The 21,737-nt window shown below is 44.7% G+C and overlaps 1 protein-coding gene, 1 non-coding gene and 1 pseudogene across 2 annotated transcripts in view; all 3 read right to left on the bottom strand.

The window, feature by feature from the left end:
* Nucleotides 1-21,737, bottom strand: part of LOC132837100 (histone H4) — a 1,051,674-nt gene that overhangs the window by 135,375 nt on the left and 894,562 nt on the right. The window lies entirely within an intron of this gene.
* LOC132837403 (U6atac minor spliceosomal RNA) lies at nucleotides 6,402-6,530 on the bottom strand. The gene has a single exon (XR_009647530.1). It is a non-coding gene; the product is annotated as a U6atac minor spliceosomal RNA (small nuclear RNA).
* LOC132837405 (U6atac minor spliceosomal RNA) lies at nucleotides 6,533-6,639 on the bottom strand (annotated as a pseudogene).

The raw sequence follows: 21,737 nt of genomic DNA on the forward strand, positions 1-21,737 counted from the left end.
CTCGTGCAGCCTGTCCAAATCCTTCTACATCCTCCGCACCTGCTCAACAATACCTGCCCCTCCACCGACATGTGTCTCATCTGCAAACATAGTAACAATGCCCTCAGTTCCTTTGTCCAGATAGTTAAGGCATAACATGAACAGTTGTGGTCCCAACACTGACCAGTGTGGATGTTCATGAGTCATCGGCTGCCGTTCTGTAAAAGACCCTTTTATCCTGACTCTCTGCCTTCTGCCAATTCTCTACCTTTATCTTATTTAGCAGCCTGCTGTGTGGTACCTTATCAAAGGCCTTCTGGAAATGCAAATCAATTACCTTCACTGGCTCTGTGTTGTCTTACTTGCTTGTTACTTCCTCAAAGAATTCAAACAGATCTGTCAGGGAAGACCTATCCTTAACAAAGTCGTGCGATTCTGCCCTATTTTACCATACACTTTCAAGTACTCTGCAGCCTCATTCTAAACAAGGGATTCTCAAACCTTAGGAATGACTATGTTCTAGCTATGTAGCCGATAGTTTCCTGCCTCTGCCTCCCTCCTTTCTTAAACATGTGTTGCATTAGCCATTTTCCAGTCATCTGGGACCCTGCCTGACTCTACTGCTTTCTGAAAGATCATCACCAATGCCTCTTCAATCTACTCTGCTGTCTCCTTCAGTTATCTGGAGTGTAGTCCATCCGGTCTTGGTGATTTATCCACCTTCAGCTTCCCAGCACCTTCCCCTTACCAATGGCCAATGCACTCACTTCTCTCTCCACGACTCCCTTGAAGTTCTGGTTTGTCACTGGTGTCTTCCACTGTTAAAAACTGATGGAAAGTACCTCTTCAGATCCTCTGCCATGCCGTGGTTCCCCATTACTACTTCTCCAGCATTGTTTTCAAACTGTCCAAATGTCCACTCTTGTCTCTCCATAACTGTTTAGATATCCAAAAGGGCCTGCAGCCCTCTTTTACATTAGTAACTCGCTTACTCTCATATTTCACTTCTTTGCCCGCCCTCACCTTTTTTCTTTTAAAAGTTCTCTCTGTTTTTTAAAGACTTCCAAATATTCTGCTTCCACTAATCTTTACCACACTATGAGTTGCTTCTGTTGCCTTTATGCTCTCCCTGACTTCTGATGTCAACCAGAGTTGTCTCATCCTCCCCTTAGTTGAAAAGTATGGTGCTGGAAAAGCATAGCAGGCCAGGCAGCATCTGAGGAGCAGGAGAGTCAACGTTTCAGGTATAAGCCCTTCTTCAGGATTGAGGCTGGTGCGCCAAGCGGGCTGAGTTAAATGGGGGGAGAATTTGGGGGAGAGACGCTGGGAATACGATAAGTGGAAGGAGGTGAGGGTGATAAGTTGGAGAGGGGGTGGGGGCGGACAGGTCGGGAAGAAGATTGCAGGTCACGAGGGCTGTGCTGAATCCGGGGGTTGGGACTGAGATAAGGTTGGGGGAGGGAAAATGAGGAAGCTGGAGAAATCTACATTCATCCCGTGTAGTTGGACGGTTCCTAGGTGGCAGATGAGGCGCTCTTCCTCCAGGGGCGTCGTGTGGCCTTGGTCTGACTTCTCGTCTCTTGACCATTTTCCCATTCAATTGCCGAACATTCAACCTCCTCCCATTCACCGATATTGGTAATAGTTCATGCTCTTGTCTGGTAAGGTCTCTCTCACTTTAATTCCACCATCATCATCCATCCAGTGAAGACCAATGTGGCCTCATTTCCTTTCCAAAAACCTAGAAGTTGGTAACCCTCAAGGGAGGACCCTATCCCTGGCTTCTGCTATTCTCAACCACATGATACCATGAGGTGAGTTCATCCAAAGGCTCAGCATTAGTGTTCATATGTCTGCTGACATTATCCAATTCTATCCCATCAGACAACCCAATGTCTCCATTATTCCACTGTTGCTAAATTATCAGACTGTGTATTCGACAGCACTGGATGTTTTATTGATTCACAGGATGTGGGCACCACTCGCTCATCCAGGGCAGTTAAGAGCCAACCACATCACTGCAGATCTAGAATCACATAGAGCAGACTGGGTTATGGTCACTGTTTCCTTCCTTTAAAGGACTTCGGTATACCAGGTGAGATTTTCCAACAATCAATTCCATATCTTCATTCAACTCATCCATCATTGTAGAACTTAAAACCAAATCCTCCGAACATGACCTGGGTCCCTAGTTTAATAGTCTGCCGACAATACCACTAAGGTACTGCCTCCATGAACAGAAATTTGCTCCAGTTAAAAATTGTAAAAATCCCTCTTGCTCACTATAATATCCAGTCCGTAACTCTGTGATATCTGCATATTGGGCTGTGTTGCTCCCTGGCCTTGTTACCTGCACTTCCTCACTGAGATAGCTGCATTCCATTCATTCTGCACAATTAGCATCTGACTGTCAATCATTCCATTATGGTCTTGCCTGAGTAGGAAGTTCTGATATTCCATCCCTCAACAGTCTGCCTCTCTCCTTGTTAATATTTGTTCAAAACTTGCCCTGCAATCAAAATTTTCGTCATTCAAGGGAATACCATTCAATGGGTCCGTGCCCAATGTTCATTTTGCAAACTCTCCTGAAGGACCTTGAGATGTCCTGTTACACAAAATGTGTTCCATGTGACTGAACTTCTTTTACAGTGTTAGGACAGAGATTGCTTGTGTGCCTGAGGAGTCTCAAATGGTGCTACATATTGTGTAATCAGAGTACTAACTTGGACTTTCATTCAAACGTAAAGTCATCAAGGCAACTCAGAGTGGTTGGGCCAAGGATACTAACCTGAGAAACTCCTGCAGTGATGTTCTAGGTTTGGGATGATTGACCACTAAGAATTAAAAACATAAGAATCTGGCCCTTTGAGCCTGCTCTGCCATTCAAGATCATGGCTGAACTTTTCCCAGCCTCAACTCTACTTACCCAGCCTCTCACCATAACCCTGAATTCCTTTACTCTTCAAAACATTATCTTAGCTTGAAAAACATTCAATGAGGAAACCTCAACTACTTCACTGGGCAGGGAATTCTACAAATTCACAACCCTTTGGGTGAAGAAATTCCTTCTCAATTCAGTCCTAAATCTGCTCCCACTGATTTTGAGTCAATGCCCTCTTGTTCTAGGTTCACCCGCCAGTGGCAACTTTTTTCCTGCTTCAATCTCATCTATTCCCTTCATAATTTTATATGTCTCAGTAAGATTCCTTCCCCCCCTCCCCCCCACCAATCTTCTAGATTCCAATGATTACAATCCCAGCCTACTCGGTCTCTCCTCTTAAAGCAACCCCTCAACTCAAGAACCTAGCGAGCTTCCTCTGTAACCTTGTTAGTGTCAATACCTCCTTTCTCAAGTAAGGAGACCAAAACTGCACGTAGTACTCTAGATGTGACCTCACCAGCACCCTATACAGCCACAACATATCCACCCGCTTTTAAACTCAATTCCTCCACCAATAAAGGACGATATTCCATTTGCCTTAGTACTAACATGTTGCATCCGCAGACCAGCCTTCTGCGATTTATGCTCAAGGAAACCCAGGTCCCACTGCACAGTAGCTTACTGCAAATTTTTACTGTTCAAGTAATAGTCCTTTTTACTATTATTGCTCCAAAAATGGATGACTTCACGTTTACCAACATTGTACTCCATCTGCCAGACCTTCACCCACACACTTGAACATATGCCTCTAAACGTTTGTCATCTGCAAACTTTAACACACATGTGGTTCCCAACTCCACACCATCTGTGTAAATTGTAAACAACTGCGGTCCAAACACTGATCCCTGAAGCACACCACTAGTCATCGATTGCCAACCAGAAAAGCATTCAAATTTCCTCACTCTTTGCTTCCTGTTAGTTAACCAACTCTCTGTCCATGCTAATGGATTGCCTGTAATGCCGTGCACCTTCATCTTATGCAGCATCCTTTTGCACGGCACCTTGTCGAATGCCTTTGGAGATCTAGATATATCACATCCACTTGGTCCACATTGTTCAGCGTACTTATAAAGTCTTCATAGTATTCTAGAAGATGAATTAAGCATGACTTGCTGTGGCTGGCGATTGGGACAATTTCTATCGAGATTCCTTGGTATTTCTTACTTGATAATAGACTCTAGCATCTTGCCACTACATATGTTAAGCTAACTGGCCTATAATTCCCCATTTGTTTTCTCTACCTCCCTTTTTAAACAGTGGCATCACATTTGCTGTTTTCCAATCTGCGGAACTGCCCCAGAGTCCAACTAAGTTTAGAAAATCACCAAGAGTGCCATCTCTTTTCGTCCCCTTGGATGCAATCAGTTAGGGCCAGGAGACTTTTCTACCCTTATATCCGTTAGTTTGTCCAATTTCTAGGTGATCACTGCAACAGCTGGAGAAGAAATTGCGGGAGTCCTGGCTGATACTTAGCCACAGGTGAGGTCACAGAAGAGTGGAGGGTGGCAAATGTACCATTATTCAAGAATGGTTGCAAAGAAAAACCTAAGAAAGCAGTAGATATTACCTATGTGGACTTCAGTAAGGCGTTCGACAAGGTTCCCCATGGGAGACTGATTAGCACGGTTAGATCTCATGGAATACAGGGAGAATGAGCCATTTGGATATAGAACTGGCTCAAAGGTAGAAAACAGAGGGTGGCGGTGGAGGGTTGTTTTTCAGGCTAGAGGCCTGTGACCAGTGGAGTGCCACAAGGATCAGTGCTAGGTCCTCTACTTTTTGTCATTTACATAAATGATTTGGATGTGAGCATAAGAGGTACAGTTAGTTAGTTTGCAGATGACACCAAAATTGGAGGTTTAGTGAACAGCGAAGAGGGTTACCTCAGATTACAGATGGTCCAATGGACTGAGAAGTGGCAGATGGAGGTTAATTCAGATAAATGCAAAGTGCTGCATTTTGAGCAAGCAAATCTTAACAGGACTTATTCACTTAATTGAAAGGTCCTAGGGAGTGTTGCTGAACAAAGAGACCTTGGAGTGCAGGTTCATAACTCCTTGAAAGTGGAGTCGCAGATAGATAGGATAGGGAAGGTGGTGTTTGGTATGCTTTCCTTTATTGGTCACAGTATCGAGTACAGGAATTGGGAGGTCATGTTGCTGCTGTACAGGACATCAGTTAGGCCACTGTTGGAATATTGCATGCAATTCTGGTCTCCTTCTGGTTGGAAAGATGTTGTGAAACTTGAAAGAGTTCAGAAAAGATTTACAAGGATGTTGCCAGGATTGGAGGATTTGAGCTATAGGGAGATGCTGAATAGGCTGGGGCTGTTTTCCTTAAAGCATTGGAGGCTGAGGGGTGACCTTATAGAGGTTTACAAAATTATGAGGGGCATGGATAGGATAAATAGACAAAGTCTATTCCCTGGGGTGGAGGTGTCCAGAACGAGAGGTCATAGGTTTAAGGTGAGAGGGGAAAGATATAAAAGAGACTTAAGGGGCATCTTTTTCACACAGAGGGAGATACGTATATGGAATGAGCTGCCAGAGGATGTGGTGGAGGCTAGTACAATTGCAACATTTAAGAGGCATTTGGACGGGTGTATGAATAGGAAGGGTTTGGAAGGATATGGGCCAGGTGCTGGCAGGTGGGATGAGAATGGGTTGGGATATCTGGTCGACCTGGACGGATAGGACCGAAGGGTAAAAAGTGAGGTCTGCAGATGCTGGAGATCACAGTTGAAAATGTGTTGCTGGTTAAAGCACAGCAGGTTAGGCAGCATCCAAGGAATAGGAAATTCGACGTTTCGGGCATAAGCCCTTCATCAGGAATCATCAGGAACCGAAGGGTCTGTTTCCATGCTGTACACCTCTATGACTGTATGACCATTAAGCCTTAATCTATCTGAGGTAAATTACTTGAAGATTCTGAGAGATATGATTTACATGCATTTGGAAAGATTGGGTTTGATATGGAATGGTCAGCATAGCTTTGCGAGTGTGTGAGATCCTACGTTTTGGAAAGACAAATTAAGGTCGGAGTTTCATGGAGGAGTGTAGTGGAACAGAGGGAACTTGGAGTTCAAGTTCACAGTTCTGTCAAAGTGGAGTAATAGGAAGTTGGAAGAATTGAAAAAGGCATGTTATCATTTGAGTAGGAGAGAAAGTTCAAAATGTCTGTGCACAGGCTACAGCAGGTCACAAGGAAGGCATTTATTTTGAAAGGAATGGAGTATGGAAGTAGGTAACTGTTGCTGCAAAAGTACAAGGGATTCCACATCCGTACTACTGCGGACAGTTTTGGTTCCATTCCTTGAGGAGGGATGGAGTTGAGTTGGAGGGAGTTCAAAGGACATCACTGAATTGATTGAGTAAAAAGTGAGGTCTGCAGATGCTGGAGGTCAGAGGCTGAAAATGTGTTGCTGGTTAAAGCGCAGCAGGGCATGCAGCATCCAAGAAGCAGGAAATTCGACGTTTCGGGCATAAGCCCTTCATCAGGAATCACTAAGTAGATGGCAATGCCTTCACCATTTGTGTGTTGTGTAAGGCCACTAGGACCCCTTCCATCCTTATCAAGGGGAGTGCTAACGTTCTCTCCTTTCATACAACACCACTAAATAGATGGCAATGCCTTAACCATTTATGTGTTGTGTTAGGCCACTAGGACCCCTTCCATCCTTCTCAAGGGGAGTGCTAACCTTCTCTCCTTTCATACAACACATAAGCCCTCCTGATGAAGGGCTTATGCCCGAAACGTTGAATTTCCTGCTTCTTGGATTCTGCCTGACCTGCTGCACTTTAACCAGCAACACATTTTCAGCCTTCAGTCACTGAATTGATTGCCAAAATGAAAGGTTAGTCTTATAAGAAGGGACTGGTACAATTTTGATCTCTCGAGGATAGAGGCAGTTCAGAAGAGATTCACCGAATCATTTCCAGCGATGAAGCGCTTGCCTTAGATGAGAGATTGAGCAATTTCTCTGGAGTTTGGAAGAGAGGAAAACTAACTGAGGGCTATAAGATGCTAAAGCAGGTATTGACAAAGGAGATGAAGAGAGGATGTTTGCTCTTGTGGGAGAACCTAGAACGAGAGATTATCGATTCAGGATAAGGAGCTGGGCAGATTGAAAACAGAGATTAGGAGGAATGAATTCTCTCAAATTAGGAAGTGGTTGTAAAGCTGTGGGATCACTCCCCCCACCACCCAGGACACTGCATAAATTGGAGAAGGAGACAGACAGATTGTTAATCAGTGATGGGTCAAAGGGAGTGTTTGCAGGAAAGTGGAGTTGAGGCGGAGACGGGAAAGCGGAGCAGGTTCCTGAGGGGTTAAATGGCCTCAACATGATCCTCGACTGTATGTTCTTGTGGAATTATATTGTTAGTAGCAAAACAATTAAGATGGAGAAAATGAAGTTTGATTAAACAAACAGGTTTTAATTCACGAACATTCAAAAATAAAGGCAAAATTGATTCAAAAACAAATTTGGCAAATGACGTTGGTTGAAAGAAATGGAAGACAATACATTTAGCGGGTTAAAAAAATCTAAAGCAGGGTGCAGGAGCAGATGGAGCCTGGGTATTATGTCCACAGATCAATGAAGGCGGCATAACAAGGGGAGAGCAGTTGATAAAACACACTGCATCCTCGGCTTTATTAACAGGGGCATAGAGACCAAGAACAAGGAGGTGATGTTGAAGTTGTACAAGACACTGGTGGATCTCAGGTGGAGTGTCAGAGAAAGAGCGGGAGGAGAGAGTGAGGACTGATAGGTGGTGGTTTAACCTGAGGGTTACCACGCCTCACACAAGGAGAAGAGATGGAGAAGGACAGTCCTTCATGGTAACTTCAGCCAGTGAGAGATTCAAACCCACGCTGTCAATCTTTCTCCACATTTCAAACCAGCCATTCAGCCAAATGAGCTAACCTAACACCCAACACAAAGCAGAGGTCAGAAAACAAATTAATTCCGGTGACAGCATAAGTATTGAATGGAGAATAGTAGATCATATTGGAGATAAACCTTTGATCTATTGGGTATTTCTTTGTAAATGTATATTACCTTATCGTCACTGGCAATAGAAGCTGAATTTAGAAATACATTTGACAAAGAGAGTTGGCACTCTATTACCCAGGCTGGTTTTCTTCTGTTCTGGACACCTTACTTAAAGGAAGGATGTTCCAGACCCTGCAGACAGTGTGAAGGAGATGTATGAGAATGATACCAATGATGAGGGACTTTAGATACAGGGCAAGGTTCAGGAGATTGAGCTTATTCTCTTTTGAGCAAAGAAGATGAAATAGTGACCTTATTGAGGTGTTGAAAATTTGAACAATTCTGACATGAAAGCAAGATATTGTTTCCCATTCATTGGTTTATTGTTGTGGTTCTGTTCGCCGAGCTGGGAGTTTTTGTTGCAAACGTTTCGTCCCCTTTCTAGGTGACATCCTCAGTGCTTGGAGCCTCCTGTGAAGCGCTGCTGTGCTGATTCCGCCGGCATTTATAGTGGTTTGAATCTGCCACTTCCGGTTGTCAGTTGCTGTCTGCTGCAGTGGCCAGTATATAGGGTCTAGGTCCATGTGTCTGTTGATAGAATTTGTGGATGAGTGCCATGCCTCTAGGAATTCTCTGGCTGTTCTCTGTTTGGCCTGCCCTATAACAGTGGTGTTGTCCCAATTGAATTCATGTTGTTTGTCATCTGAGTGTATGGCCTCTAAGGATAGCTGGTCGTGTCGTTTCGTGGCTAGTTGGTGTTCATGGATGCGGGTTGTTAGCTGTCTTCCTGTTTGTCCTATGTAGTGTTTTGTGCAGTCCTTGCATGGGATTTTGTACACTACGTTGGTTTTGCTCATGCTGGGAATTGGGTCCTTTGTCCTGGTGAGTTGTTGTCTGAGAGTGGCTGTTGGTTTGTGTGCTGTTATGAGTCCTAGTGGTCGCAGCAGTCTGGCTGTCAGTTCCCTGATGTATGGGAGTGTGACCAGTCCTTTGGGTTGTGGCATGTCCTCATTTTGTTGTCTTTCCCTTAGGCATCTGTTGATGAAATTGCGCGGGTATCCGTTTTTGGTGAATACCTTGTATAGGTGTTCCTCCTCCTCTTTTTGTAGTTCTGGTGTGCTGCAGTGTGTTGTGGCCCTTTTGAATAATGTCCTGATGCAACTTCGTTTGTGTGTGTTGGGGTGGTTGCTTTGATAGTTCAGGACTTGGTCTGTGTGTGGCTTTTCTGTATACCTTCGTGGAGAATTCTCAATCAATCAATCAGTTGATTGCCCTAGTACAACAGCTTATTGTTTGAGAATGGTCCGTTTTGGCCTTGGTCTTTGGGGGCAAAGAGCCATTTGCTCTGGGTCTAGCATCATTCACATGAGGAGTGTTTCATTTCATTGCCCTGAGTGTTTCTTTGATGACACAACGATAGGTGGAAGGACAGGTAGTATTGAGGAAGGGGTAAGGCTGCAGAAGGATTTACAAGAAAAATCCCCGGGATAAAGAGCTTGTCATACGAGGAGAGGTTGAGGAATATGAGTCTGGACTTGTTTAGAAGGATGAGGGTGAATCTGTTTGAAACTTGGAGAATACTGAGAGGCCCGGATAGTGTGGACATAGAGAAGATGTTTCCACGAGTAGGAGAGACTAAGACCCGAAGGAACAGCCTCAGAGTGAAAGAACTCCCTTTAGAACGGAGATGAGGAGGAATTTCTTCAGCCAGACATTGGGGAATGCGTGGAACTCATTACTGCAGACGGCTGTCATTATGTCTTTAAGACAGAGATAGGTTCTTGATCTGTACGAGGATAAATTGTTACAGAGAGAAGGCAGGAAAATGGGGTTAACAAACATATCAGCCATGAAGGAATGGCAAAGCAGACTTGATGGGCCGAATGCCTGCTATATCTTATGGTCTTGGTTACTAAGAAACTAATAGCCTGTTATACATTACACAGTTTAGGCACTGAGATGCAGAGCTTTCTGAGCATGTGCTATGAGCCAGCCACACTAACAAGTGTTCAGGCAGCTGGACGATCAACACAACATGCGGGCTCGGATCCCACGGGACCCTGCTTTGCCCTTCTATACAGCTGCGGCTGATCTCACCCCAGTCTCACTGCAGATTACTGTCCCCCCTCCCTTTAACCCCTCACTGATTAACAATCTGCCTGTCCCCTCCTTCAATTTATTCAGTGTCCCAACATGCATCCACACACTGGGAAGTGGATTCCCACCCCCTCTGCCTTGGAGAGAAGCCATTTCTCAACATTTCTCGTTTCAATCAGTCCCACCCCCTTGTCTGAAACAATGGCCCTCTCGTTCTAAATTGTCACACCTGAGGAAACATCCTCTCTGTCTCCTTTGTCAATCCCACCTCCTTTACCACCCTATAGCCCTCAGTTGGATCTCCCTTATTCCTCTAAACTCCAGAGCACATTGGCCTTAACTGCTGAATCTCTCTTTCAACGACAAACCCCTCATCTCTGAACATGAAATGTACAAAATCACGCTAGATGGTATCTTGGATGTAGCTTACAAATCTCAAAGTGAGTTAGTCATAATTTCCGAGAAGTCTGCAGCCCAGAAAAAGGCCCAAATCTGTGCTGGTCAGAAACAACCACCTCAATATTCTCTTATCCCACTTCCCCAGCACTTGGATTCACAGCCTTGACATCAGAGTGCACATTTAAATCCTCCTTCAATGTGATGAGAGTTTCTGCATTTACCACCCTTACAGGCAGTGACTTCCAGATTGCGCACCACCCTCTGGGTGAACAAGATTTTCCTCACATCCCTTCAAAACTTCCTGGCCCTTACCTTCAATCTATACTCCTCCCCCACCACTGTTAAGCGGGGAAAGTTTCTTCCTGCCTCCCCCATCTTCATCCCTCATCATTTTATACATCCCTCTCTTTCAATCTACTCTGCTGTAAGGATAACAACTCCAGTCTGTCCAACCTCTCTCAATCACAACTCTCCAGCCACCAAGGCAATATGCTGGTAATGCTCCCTGTGCACCCTCGCCCACTTCATTAAAATATGTACCGTTGGTAAAGTGTCTTTTCTTTTATTTACAGCTCATTCCAGTAGTGCATCAGGGAGGAAACAGCCACTCCAATCTTTCTGGTTTTGGGGTAGTGTCTGAACTGGATGGTCCCAGCACCCATTCCCGTTACATTCGCCACTCCAAACGTACTTCTCGTCGGGGATAAATGGGTAGGCCTTTAAGCCACACACCCAATATGTCCCATTTAATATTCGGGGAATAGTCATGGCAGTGGCTTGGCTGGTGTAGCCTCAAGATGGTTTTCCTAATCGGAAGGGTGCGGTATCATTCTGATTACAGAAACAAGTGGTATTTACTGATCCTCCCGGTAGGGAAACTCTAAGGCCATCGATAGTACCCAGAGTTTTCAGCGCTGGTCGAGGGAACCATCCCACAAAGTTATAATTACCCCTTTCAAATCTCCAAGTTGTATCATTTGAGCCCGAGTCAAATTGCTGTACATCGTACACTTCTTCTTTGGTAAGTGGTATTACCGTGAGAGGAATTCCGGATTTCCCATGGTGTGGGATCTCAGCACATACTCAACAGTCGGTATGCCCCTTGAGTTAAGCATAATTCTGACATAAAGCGGTAAAATGATTCCACCCCCCCCGCCCCCCCCAATCCTTGGCAGCTAGCGCCAATATCATCGTGACAATATAAAGTTGACCACTCATTTCAGCTCACAACCCTATCTGTCTATTCCCTAACCCTTTGTATGCCAGGGAGGAGTGAGTCCATGCAACACTTACAATTGTTTTGGGATACAGTTTTTTTTAACCAATACTTAATAGTCTCTTATCTCAGTCCATTCATTTGCTCAGATTGGCTTTCAGAGGGTTGTCTGTAGGATGAGCTTGCCACTCTGCCGAAGGGGAAGGAACATCCATGGGGCCCTTAACACGAGTGTGATGACTCCACCCTTTTTCAGCAGTTTGGATGGCTGTTTCAGTCGTCAGGAGGGTTAGGAACAGTCCCTCCCAGCTTGGATGCAGTTTGGTATCATACCCGATGCACTGCGAACTCAAGTGGAGGTGCCTGGGTCAACAGACACGTCTTCCTAAGGACAGACAAAGAAGAGCCGAGCGCCACAACATAGTTCTTCAAAAACTTCTCACTGAACTCTACAGTTGGTAATTCCTCTCTTCCACCCAAGAAAGGTAGGCCAAACCTCAGAAGGAGAGAGGCCAATATCACGCCTAGGCGCAGTCCTGATGCGTAGCAACGCGATAGGTAAACATTTTGTCCATGGCAATTGAGTTTCTAGGACAAGCCTAGACAATTGCTTCTTTAAGGTTTGATTCATTCGTTCCACCTGTCCAGTGGAAGGCGGGTGCTTAGGAGTGTGGAATTCCCAAGAGATTTCTAATCCCTCCATTACTTCTTGTAGGATCTTAGAGGTAAAATGGCTACCTTGGTCTGAATCTATACTTTCCACCACTCCATATTAAGGAATTATATGTTCTGAAAGAATTTTCACTACTCCCTTCGAGGTATCTGAGGACATTGGAAATGCGTCCACCCACCCAGTTAGTGATCCATTAGGGCTAATAAGTACTTTTGTTTCCCTACTGGGGGTAATTCTATGTAATCTACCTGTATTCTTTGAAAAGGTCTTACCCCAGGGTTTCTTCCTCCTCTTGGCCCCCCCTCTCGTTACTTTCTTATTAATCTTTTGGCAAGTCGGGCATCCTGCACATACCTGTTTGGCTAACGTGTATATCCCTTTACATCCGTACTTCCTTAACACTATGTCACACGTAGATTGGGAGCCCCAGTGATTGCCTTGTTGCGAGGTGGTTAGGATGTTTCTCATCACTGGTTTACTTAATAACTCCCTTCCATCCGGGAGGATCCATTTTCCTTGGGTTGTCTTAGTTGCCCCCATTTCCTGGAATTCCTTTTCCTCTTCCTCAGTGTACACGGGGTTCAGGGAAGGGGATTCCACTATGGGTGTGAGAACCTGTATTTTTGTTACTGTATGACTTATAGCTGCCTCTTTGGCTGCCTTGTCTGCTGGCCTATTCCCTCTTGCTTCTAGAGTGTTCCCCTTCTGATGCCCAAGTACATGGACCATATCTATTTCCTGGGGTAATTCCAAATTTTTCAACACTTATCCTATCAACTCTTCGTGTATCAATTCCTTTCCCCGGCCATTGCCATATTTTTCTGAAGGTATGTACCACCCCATAGGCATACTTGGAGTCGGTGTAAATTGCCCCATCTCAGTTCTCTAATTGTTTTAAAGCTTGGTTTAATGCATACAACTCAAGTCTGGGCCGACCATGTGTTAGGCAGCCGGCCAGCCTCAACCATTCGATTCTCATTACCGTTCACTACTGCATATCCATTGTGTCTTTTTCCTTGTACTACTCTTGATGACACGTCTATAAACAGTCTGTCCCCGTCATGTAAGGGGATATCCTTTAGGTCCTGTCTAACTTTGGTTTGATATCCAGACGGTCATGTTCTAATTCTCGTTTGTCCAGAGGTTCTCCTTTCCATAGGAAGGTGGCTGGATTTAGACAGGTGTCTGTTGCTGACACAAGGTCATCTCTCTACATCAGGATGGCTTCATATTTTAGGATTCATGAGTCTGTCAACCATCTCCCTGTCTTTTGGTTTAACAAAGTGCTAACTTGATGGGGGGTACTAATGACTAGCGCCCCTCCAAAAGTAAGTTTATGGCTTTCCTCTACCAGTATGGCAGTGGCTGCTACTGCCTGTATACATTCAGGCCATCCTCTCAAGAGAAGGTCCAAGATCTTGGACAAGGCGGCTATGGGCTGTCTCTTTCCCTCTCTTTTCTGGGTTAACACTCCTAATGATATTCCATCATTTACTGTCACAAAAAGGAGGAATGGTTTATCTAGGGAGGGAAAGGCCAACACTGGAGCTCATATTAGACTACGCTTCCTTTTCCTCTTCTATCCAGTGCAGTCTTTCATGTTCAGATTCCGTCAATTTGTAATGTAACCCCTTCATTTTCTGGGCGTATGCTTCTATCCATAATCCACAATAGCCCATCAACTTCCGTAATTCTAGTTTGGTGGTCTGAAGGGGCAGTTCTACTATCCCTTTAATTCTCTCAGGGTTAATGCGCCTAGTGCCCTCACTAATAAGGTGTCCTAAGTATTTCACCTCTTTCTCTACATATTGCAATTTATTCCTAGAGACTCTTAAACTCTGTTGCCCTTGGAAATTTAACAGTCTATTGATGGCTAAACTCACGTCATCTCTCTTTTGTCCTGATACAAGTAAATCGTCCACATTTGTAACAATGACGTTCCCTGACGCATTTTATGTTGTTCCAGGACCTGTTCCAGTACTTACCCGAATACATTAGGCGATTCTGTGAATCCCTGGGAAAGTACCATCCATCGTAACTGTTGTTTTCTACCAGTGTATGGGTTTTCCCATTCAAAAGCAAACATGTCATGGCTTTCTGGGACCAGAGGACAAGCCCAGAATACATCTTTTAAATCTATTACACTGGAACGGCACGGTGGCTAGCACTGCTGCTTCACAGTGCCAGTGACCCGGGTTCAATTCCCACCTCAGGCAACTGTCTGTGTTGAGTTTGCACATCTCCCCGTGTCTGCGTGGGTTTCCTCCAGGTGCTCCGGTTTCCTCCCACCATCCAAAAATGTGCAGGTTAGCTGAATTGGCTATGCTAAATTGCCCGTAGTGTTAGGTGAAGGGGTAAATGTAGGAGAATGAGTCTGGGTGGGTTGTGCTTCGGTGTGGATTTGTTGGGCCGAAGGGCCTGTTTCCACATCGTAAGTAATCTAAAAACCAGCGGTGGTTACACGGTATTTTGCCTAGCAAAGTATATGGATTAGGTACCACCGGGTGTCATGTTCAAACCAATCGGTTCAATGCCCTAAGATCCTGCACCAATCGATAGGTTCCATCTGGTTTGCAGACGCGCAGTATTGGGGTATTCAAGGGCGACATACATGGTTCTAACAGTCCAGTTTTTAACCAAAGAATCTATAACTGGTTGCAGACCTCTACAGCCTTCCAACGATATAGGGTATTGTCTAACCCGAACCGTCTCATCTTCTCGAGTCAATGTAATCACCAACGGAGTAATATTTAGATGCCCTGTGTTTAACAGCTTTTGCCCACACATCAGGGCTGATATGTTTTTCTTCACTAGGTGTTAACATAGCCATTGTTACAGTTACTGCACTATCCTCCACCCCAATTTTTAAGCCCAGCAATATAATCAAATCCCTACCAATAGATTACTTCCAATGTCAGGAATATATAATAATTGTCCTATCACTTCCTCATCATTTCTTCTAATTAGGGTTGGTTCAAAAATAGGCACCAAGAATTCTTCGCCTTTTACTCCGGAAACCTTAAGATACTCCTTAGTCAATTTATAGCCGGTAGATCTAAAACTTAGGGACGACTGTGCTGCTCCCGTGTCCACCAAAAATACTGCCTCCTCCCCTTCAGGTCCCACCTTTAAATTTATCAAGGGTTCCTGGTGGGTCTCAGGAGGAAGGAACCCCTGACTCCCCGAATCTTCATCTAAGGTCATTAGGGAAACAGCTTCCCTTTCTAGTGCTAATTCGAGGCATTCCCATTTAAAATGCCCCACTTTCCCGCAATGGTAACACCCTGCCTGTTGTCTCCTTTCCCGGGTATCTGACCCTTGTCTTTCGTGTGCTCCCCTACCCTTCCAGTTATCCACTGATCCGATTCTCCTTTTTGTTATTTCTTCTACTGCCGCCACCATTATTTTGGCTTTCTGTTTCTGCTTCTCGCCTTCCCTTTTCACATACACTTTCTGTGCCTCACATAACAGTTCTTCCATCTGTCTTTCACTCCATCCATCTAATTTCTGTAATTTCTTTTGTATGTCTGGCCATGATTTAGTTACAAACTGGACCTTTAAGAGTCCCTGTGCTATTGGATTATTGGGATCCATTCCCAAATACTTCCTTGTGGCCTCCTTGAGCCTTTTATGAAATGCAGACGAGGTTTCATCCTTCTCTTGTCGTACTTCAAAACCTTAACAAAGTTTTGTGATCTAGGTGCCGCCTCTTTAATTCCTAATATTACCATTTCTCGTAGATCCCGCATTGACTCCCTATCTTCTCGGTCATTATTTTCCCAATGAGGGTCAACATTTGGGAATTTCTGTTCTGCTGGGGCCCCTTCTTCCCCAATTGGGTGCTTCTTTTCCCATTCCTGTAAAGCCGCTCTCCTAATCATACCTTGTTCTTCCCTTGAAAATAACATTGCTAAAATTGCCGCCAGTTCTCCCCAGGTATATAAATTAGGCCCTAGGAATTGATCTCATTGTTCGGCGAGTCCAACCGGATCCTCTATTAAACTTTTCATTTCCTTTTTAAAGACCCTAACTTCACTGCTAGTTAAGGGAGCGTTTACACATCCGATTGTACCTTCCCCAATCGGAATCTCTCGTAAGGGACATAATTTTACGTTTCCATTATCTCTGCCCCTCCTTTACATGTGGTGGCTCGAGTGATTCTGAGCCCGCTACATTCTGCGTCTTTTAGTTCCCCTTTCTGTGTCTGGACTCAGTTCTATTTCGGGAGCTGTAGGTTCGTTCCAGGGAGTAGTATATGGGGGCAGCAAACACATTAAGGGATCCCATTGTGGCTTCCCTTGTTCATTTTTTTTCTGTTCTTTTCCTGATTATCCGTATTCATGGGACATAATTTTACTCCCGCGCTCCCTATCCAACAAGCCACATAATTGGACTCTTTTTGACTGTACAGTTCGTTTCGATTGACATATATATTAAGATCTTGTCACAGCCAATCCTCATCGGACCCATATTTGGGTCAGAAAATACGAGGCGCCTTAATACTTTCTCTAGTCCAAACGAAACAACAATAGTTTATCATTGCAGCCTTATCTTTCTCCCGCATTCGGGAGTTGTGTTCCCAACTACCCAACATTCTCCCCAAAGAACTGTCGGATGGGATATATCCCCCTTTAACGTTATTTGCAGATCGATCATTATACAGGCAACTCCCCTTGCATCCCATTATTGCAAACTTAATTAATCTGGCCAATTATATGCTTTTTGAGACTTCAACCGTTAACAGTCAATCACCAACAAATATGCATTCAAACCGAATCACAAAGGGTTAAACTTTCTACTAGCTGTACAGCTCTTTTTTCTCTCTCTCTCACACACACACACACACACACACACACGTACCGTGTCTCACAGACACTTTGAGCTTCCCACAACGACTCCTCTAGCTTATGAATATTTTTCCGGACATCTGGCCATAAGTTAGTTACGCAGTGCACCCTCAGTAGCCCTTCACCTACTAGTCCTTCTGACCCGGGTTGTTTTCCATTGACATATGCTTTATTTTATATATCACCAATTCCCCGTACTTTCTGTATGTCCCGACCACCAGGGCAATATTAAAGGTCTCTTTTCTTACCCTTGGTCTGTGCACATTTCAGTGGTCATTTCAGTGCGCCCCATCCCGCGGCAATTCCTGCAGCAAATACCGCTGTCCCCGGTTACCCGGATATATCCTTTAAGAGCTTTCCCTACCTGAGTCATGTGCACAAGAGTTGCCCGACCAAACCCGCCGCGTCTGCCTGCCTTTTTTCCAGGGTCTCCCAGTCTGGATCGTACTCACCCAAACCACGAACGGCAAACAAGGGAGTTGGAGATTGCCAAAATCGGCGAGGTGCACCTTCCCCTTCATCCTAAGAGTGTCGAGTGGTCGGAGTTTTGGATCCCGGTTAAGGCCCCCAATTGTGAGAAACAAAACTCACTCACAAATCAGCCTGAGACAAAGCCTTGGCAACAACAACAATTTATTATGGCCTTGCAAGTACCGGACACTTCTGCAATCAAGTAAAAATGCACACAAAAAAAAGCATTCTTATTCTGTTTGCAAGTTGCAGAATCACTTCTCCCTTTTCCCATCCTAAGATAAGCCAATTATCTCACTTGTTTTTTTTTGCTCTAGTTATTTTCTTATCTGGCCATCCTGCTGTCCTTGTATGTCTGCATTCTTTGTTCCTTGTTTGTTACAGCTTGTTCTTTTATCCAGTTTCTCTTATCATTCTATAAGCTTTATACTGAAATGCCCCGACTGCTTCTTTTGTGGTCAAGTACAACACTTTAAAGTTATTTCTTAGTTTAAAACTATTTCTTAAACAAAAACCTCTATATTTGTTAAAATCTTAGCCTTAAGTATGCTGCAAGAATCCCGTGACTGTTTGTGTAATGTTCCCTTCCCCCCACACACACACAACACCCCCTCACCCATCTGCAAAAACTACATCTCTAACCACCACCTCCTGCAGAAACTACATTTCTAATCTCCCACATTCCTTATATAGGGGGCCCAAAACTGCTCACAATGTCCCAAATGTGGTCTGACCAGAGCCTTATACAGCCTCAGCAGTACATCCCTGCTCTTGTATTCTAACCCTCTCGAAATGAATGCTAACATTACATTTGCCTTCCTAACTGCCAACTGAACCTGCCTGTTAACCTGAAGAGAATCCTGAACTCGGACTCCCAAGTCCCTTCGTGCTTCAGATTTCCGGAACCTTTCCCCATTTAGGAAACAGTCTCTGTCACTATTCTTCTAATCCCATTACATACCCTCCCACACTGTCATCCATCTGCCAACCGAACCTTAATAGGATCCTGAACTCGGACTCACCCCCGAGGACCTTGTTTGTGCTTCAGGCCTGGCAGCATCTGTCCAGAGACAGACAGAGAGAAAGCGGGGTCAACGTTTCGAGTCCGGGACAGCCGTCCTTCGGGAGAGTGGCCTTTGGTCTTGATGTGCCGCCGCACAACTTCTTGTTCACTCCCACCTCTCTGTCTGTGTGTGTATTTGTGATTATTATTGAGTTTGGCGAGTCCCGGAGCCGGCCCTGTTGTTTCTCTCTCCTGAAAGGGTTGTCCCTTTAAAGAGTCTTTCCCCTGAAGCAGCTGCTAACGGTCACTTGGGGCACGAGGCGGCCGTTAACCGCCATCTCGCGCGGGGCCTGAGGGGGCGAGGCCTGAAGCTAAAATGGCGTCGGGGCCACGCGGGAAGGAAAAGCGCCGAGGGAGAGCGGACTGTGTCAACATGTCCCGTTCCCGAGGGTCAGGATGGTGGTTATTGGGGGGTGGAGGGGGACAGGAGAGATTCCCCCTCCCAGTGAGGTATCTTGTACAAACCGCGAGGTCTCTCTCTACATCTACCTCTCTGTGTGTTTGACTGTCCATGACTTGCTTTAACTCTTTGACAATGTTGATGAATCTCGATGACTCTGTGATCTTGTGTTTCCCTGTGTCTCTGTATGACCATGTATCTTTATGACCATGCCCCTCTGTATATCTATGTCTTTCTGTTTCTCCCTGCCTCTTGTTATAAGTGAATTCTGTCTAGGTGTTCTAAATCTCCGGAGAATAGTCCCTGACACTCGGCTAACTATTCTACACTAGGGCTATGGTTCAGATCAACCGAGTTCTGCCTCCACACTCTGCCGACCGCGGACTGTCCTTTAACCATTGACTTCAAGGGAGACTGTCCACAAGGTCCCGTCCTAGGAGGCGAACTCCAAGCTGACAGCACCAGCCCTCATCCCCTCCGGCTACCACTTTTCCCGTGGCAAATCGAAATGCTGCGAGACACACAAATGAGCAATTGATGTTTATTTCAAACTTGAAAGTTTGGGCGGCTTCCAAAAAAAAGAGCTTCGGAAGAATCGCGACGGAAGATTTTACAGCACTGATATTTATACATTATTTTTTACATGTAAAAACATTAATGACAATTCCATTGGTTAAAACATCTCACGCTTTTCTCTGCCAATTCTTTAATTAAATGTTATATTGTTTTTAACAATTCTGCTGGTTAAAGCATTTATCTGCTAAAGCATTCCTTGGTATCTTGCCCAAGGTTACCATGTTCCTGACATAACAGAGGTGACTTCTGGTTCATGTTCTCATGTGGCCTAGTTGCTTACAATTAGCCTTTACTAATTTAACCTCAGTCTTAATACAGAAATCACCTTACCCATACCAAAAGAATGTGTGTGGTGTGAGTGTGTGTTATGTGAGAATGCGTGACTCCTGCGTGAGAGAGAGAGTGTGTGAAACTGCAGAAATTACATTACCCATATCACTCTCTATGAGAGGTGCGAGGGAGGAGCGAAGGACTTCTGAGAAGGTTTTAAGTGGGAAGTGCACCCAACTCCAGCTTCTCGAAAACGGAGTTATGGAGCTGCAGCTGGATGAACTCCGGATCATCCGGGAGGCTGAGGGGGAAATTAAGAGGATGTACAGGGAAGTGGTCACTCCCCAGACACAGGATAAGGATAGCTCGGTTACTGCGAGGAAAGGGAAGGACGGTTCGAGCGGGGGTCCCCTGTGGCTGTTCCCCTCAGCAATAAGTATACCGTTTTGGATACTGCTGGTGGGGATAGCCTACCAGGGGAAAACCATATTTGTCAGGTCTAACCATAAAGTTAGCATTAAGGCACTTTATCTGAATGCTCGTAGCATTCATAACAAAGCAGATGAACTAATGGCACAGATCATAGTGAATGATTATGATGTGGTAGGCATCACAGAGACGTGGTTACAGGGGGGTCAGGACTGGCAGTTAAACCTTCAAGGATTTTCAACTTATTGAAAAGACAGGGAGGTCGGCAGAGGGGGTGGGGTTGCCTTGTTAGTTAAGAACAAAATTAAATCTATGGCACTAAATGACATAGCGTCAGATGATGTGGAGTCTGTGTGGGTGGAATTGAGGAACTACAAAGGCAAAAAAAAACTATAATTGGAGTGGTGTACAGACCTCGTAACAGTGGTCAGGACCAGGGACGCAACATGTACTTGGAAATAGAGAAGGCATGTCAGAAAGGCAAGGTCACAGTGATCATGGGAGACTTCAATATGCAGGTGGACTGGGTAAATAATGTTGCCAGTGGATCCAAAGAAAGGGAATTCATGGAATGCTTACAGGATGGCTTTTTGGAACAGCTTGTCATGGAGCCCACAAGGGAGCAGGCTATTCTGGACCTAATGCTTTGCAATGAACCAGAATTAAAAAAGATCTTCAAGTAAGGGAACCCTTAGGAAGCAGCGATCATAATATGGTAGAGTTCAGTCTGCAGTTTGAAAGAGAGAAGGCAAAATCGGATGTGATGGTGTTACAGTTGAATAAAGGTAATTAAGAGGGCATGAGAGAGGAACTGACAAAAATATACTGGAAGCAGAGCCTAGCGGGGAAGACAGCAGAGCAAAAATGGCAGCAGTTTGTGGGTATAATTGAGGACACTGTACAGAGGTTCATCCCCGAGAAAAGAAAGATTATCCAGGGAGGGATTAGACAGCCATGGCTGACAAAGGAAGTCAGGAAATGTATCAAAGAAAAAGAGAGATCCTATAAAGTGGCCAAGAGCAGTGGGAAATCAGAAGATTGGGAAGGCTACAAAAACAAACAGCGGATAACAAAGAGGGTAATAAGAAAGGAGAGGATCAAATATGAAGCTAGGCTAGCCAGTAATATCATAAATGATAGTAAAAGTTTCTTTCAATACATAAGAAACAAACGACAGGCAAAAGTAAACATTGGGCCACTTCAAACTGATGCTGGAAGCATAGTGATGGGAGATAAGGAAATAGCAGGAGAACTTAACAAGTACTTTGCATCAGTTTTCACAGTGGAAGACATGAGTAATATCCCAACAATTGAAAGGAGTCAGGGGGCTGAGTTGAATATGGTTGCCATTACAAAACAGATAGTGCTAGAAAAGCTAAA

The sequence above is a fragment of the Hemiscyllium ocellatum genome, chromosome 49 (genome assembly GCF_020745735.1).
Source record: "Hemiscyllium ocellatum isolate sHemOce1 chromosome 49, sHemOce1.pat.X.cur, whole genome shotgun sequence".
Classification (NCBI taxonomy): domain Eukaryota; kingdom Metazoa; phylum Chordata; class Chondrichthyes; order Orectolobiformes; family Hemiscylliidae; genus Hemiscyllium; species Hemiscyllium ocellatum.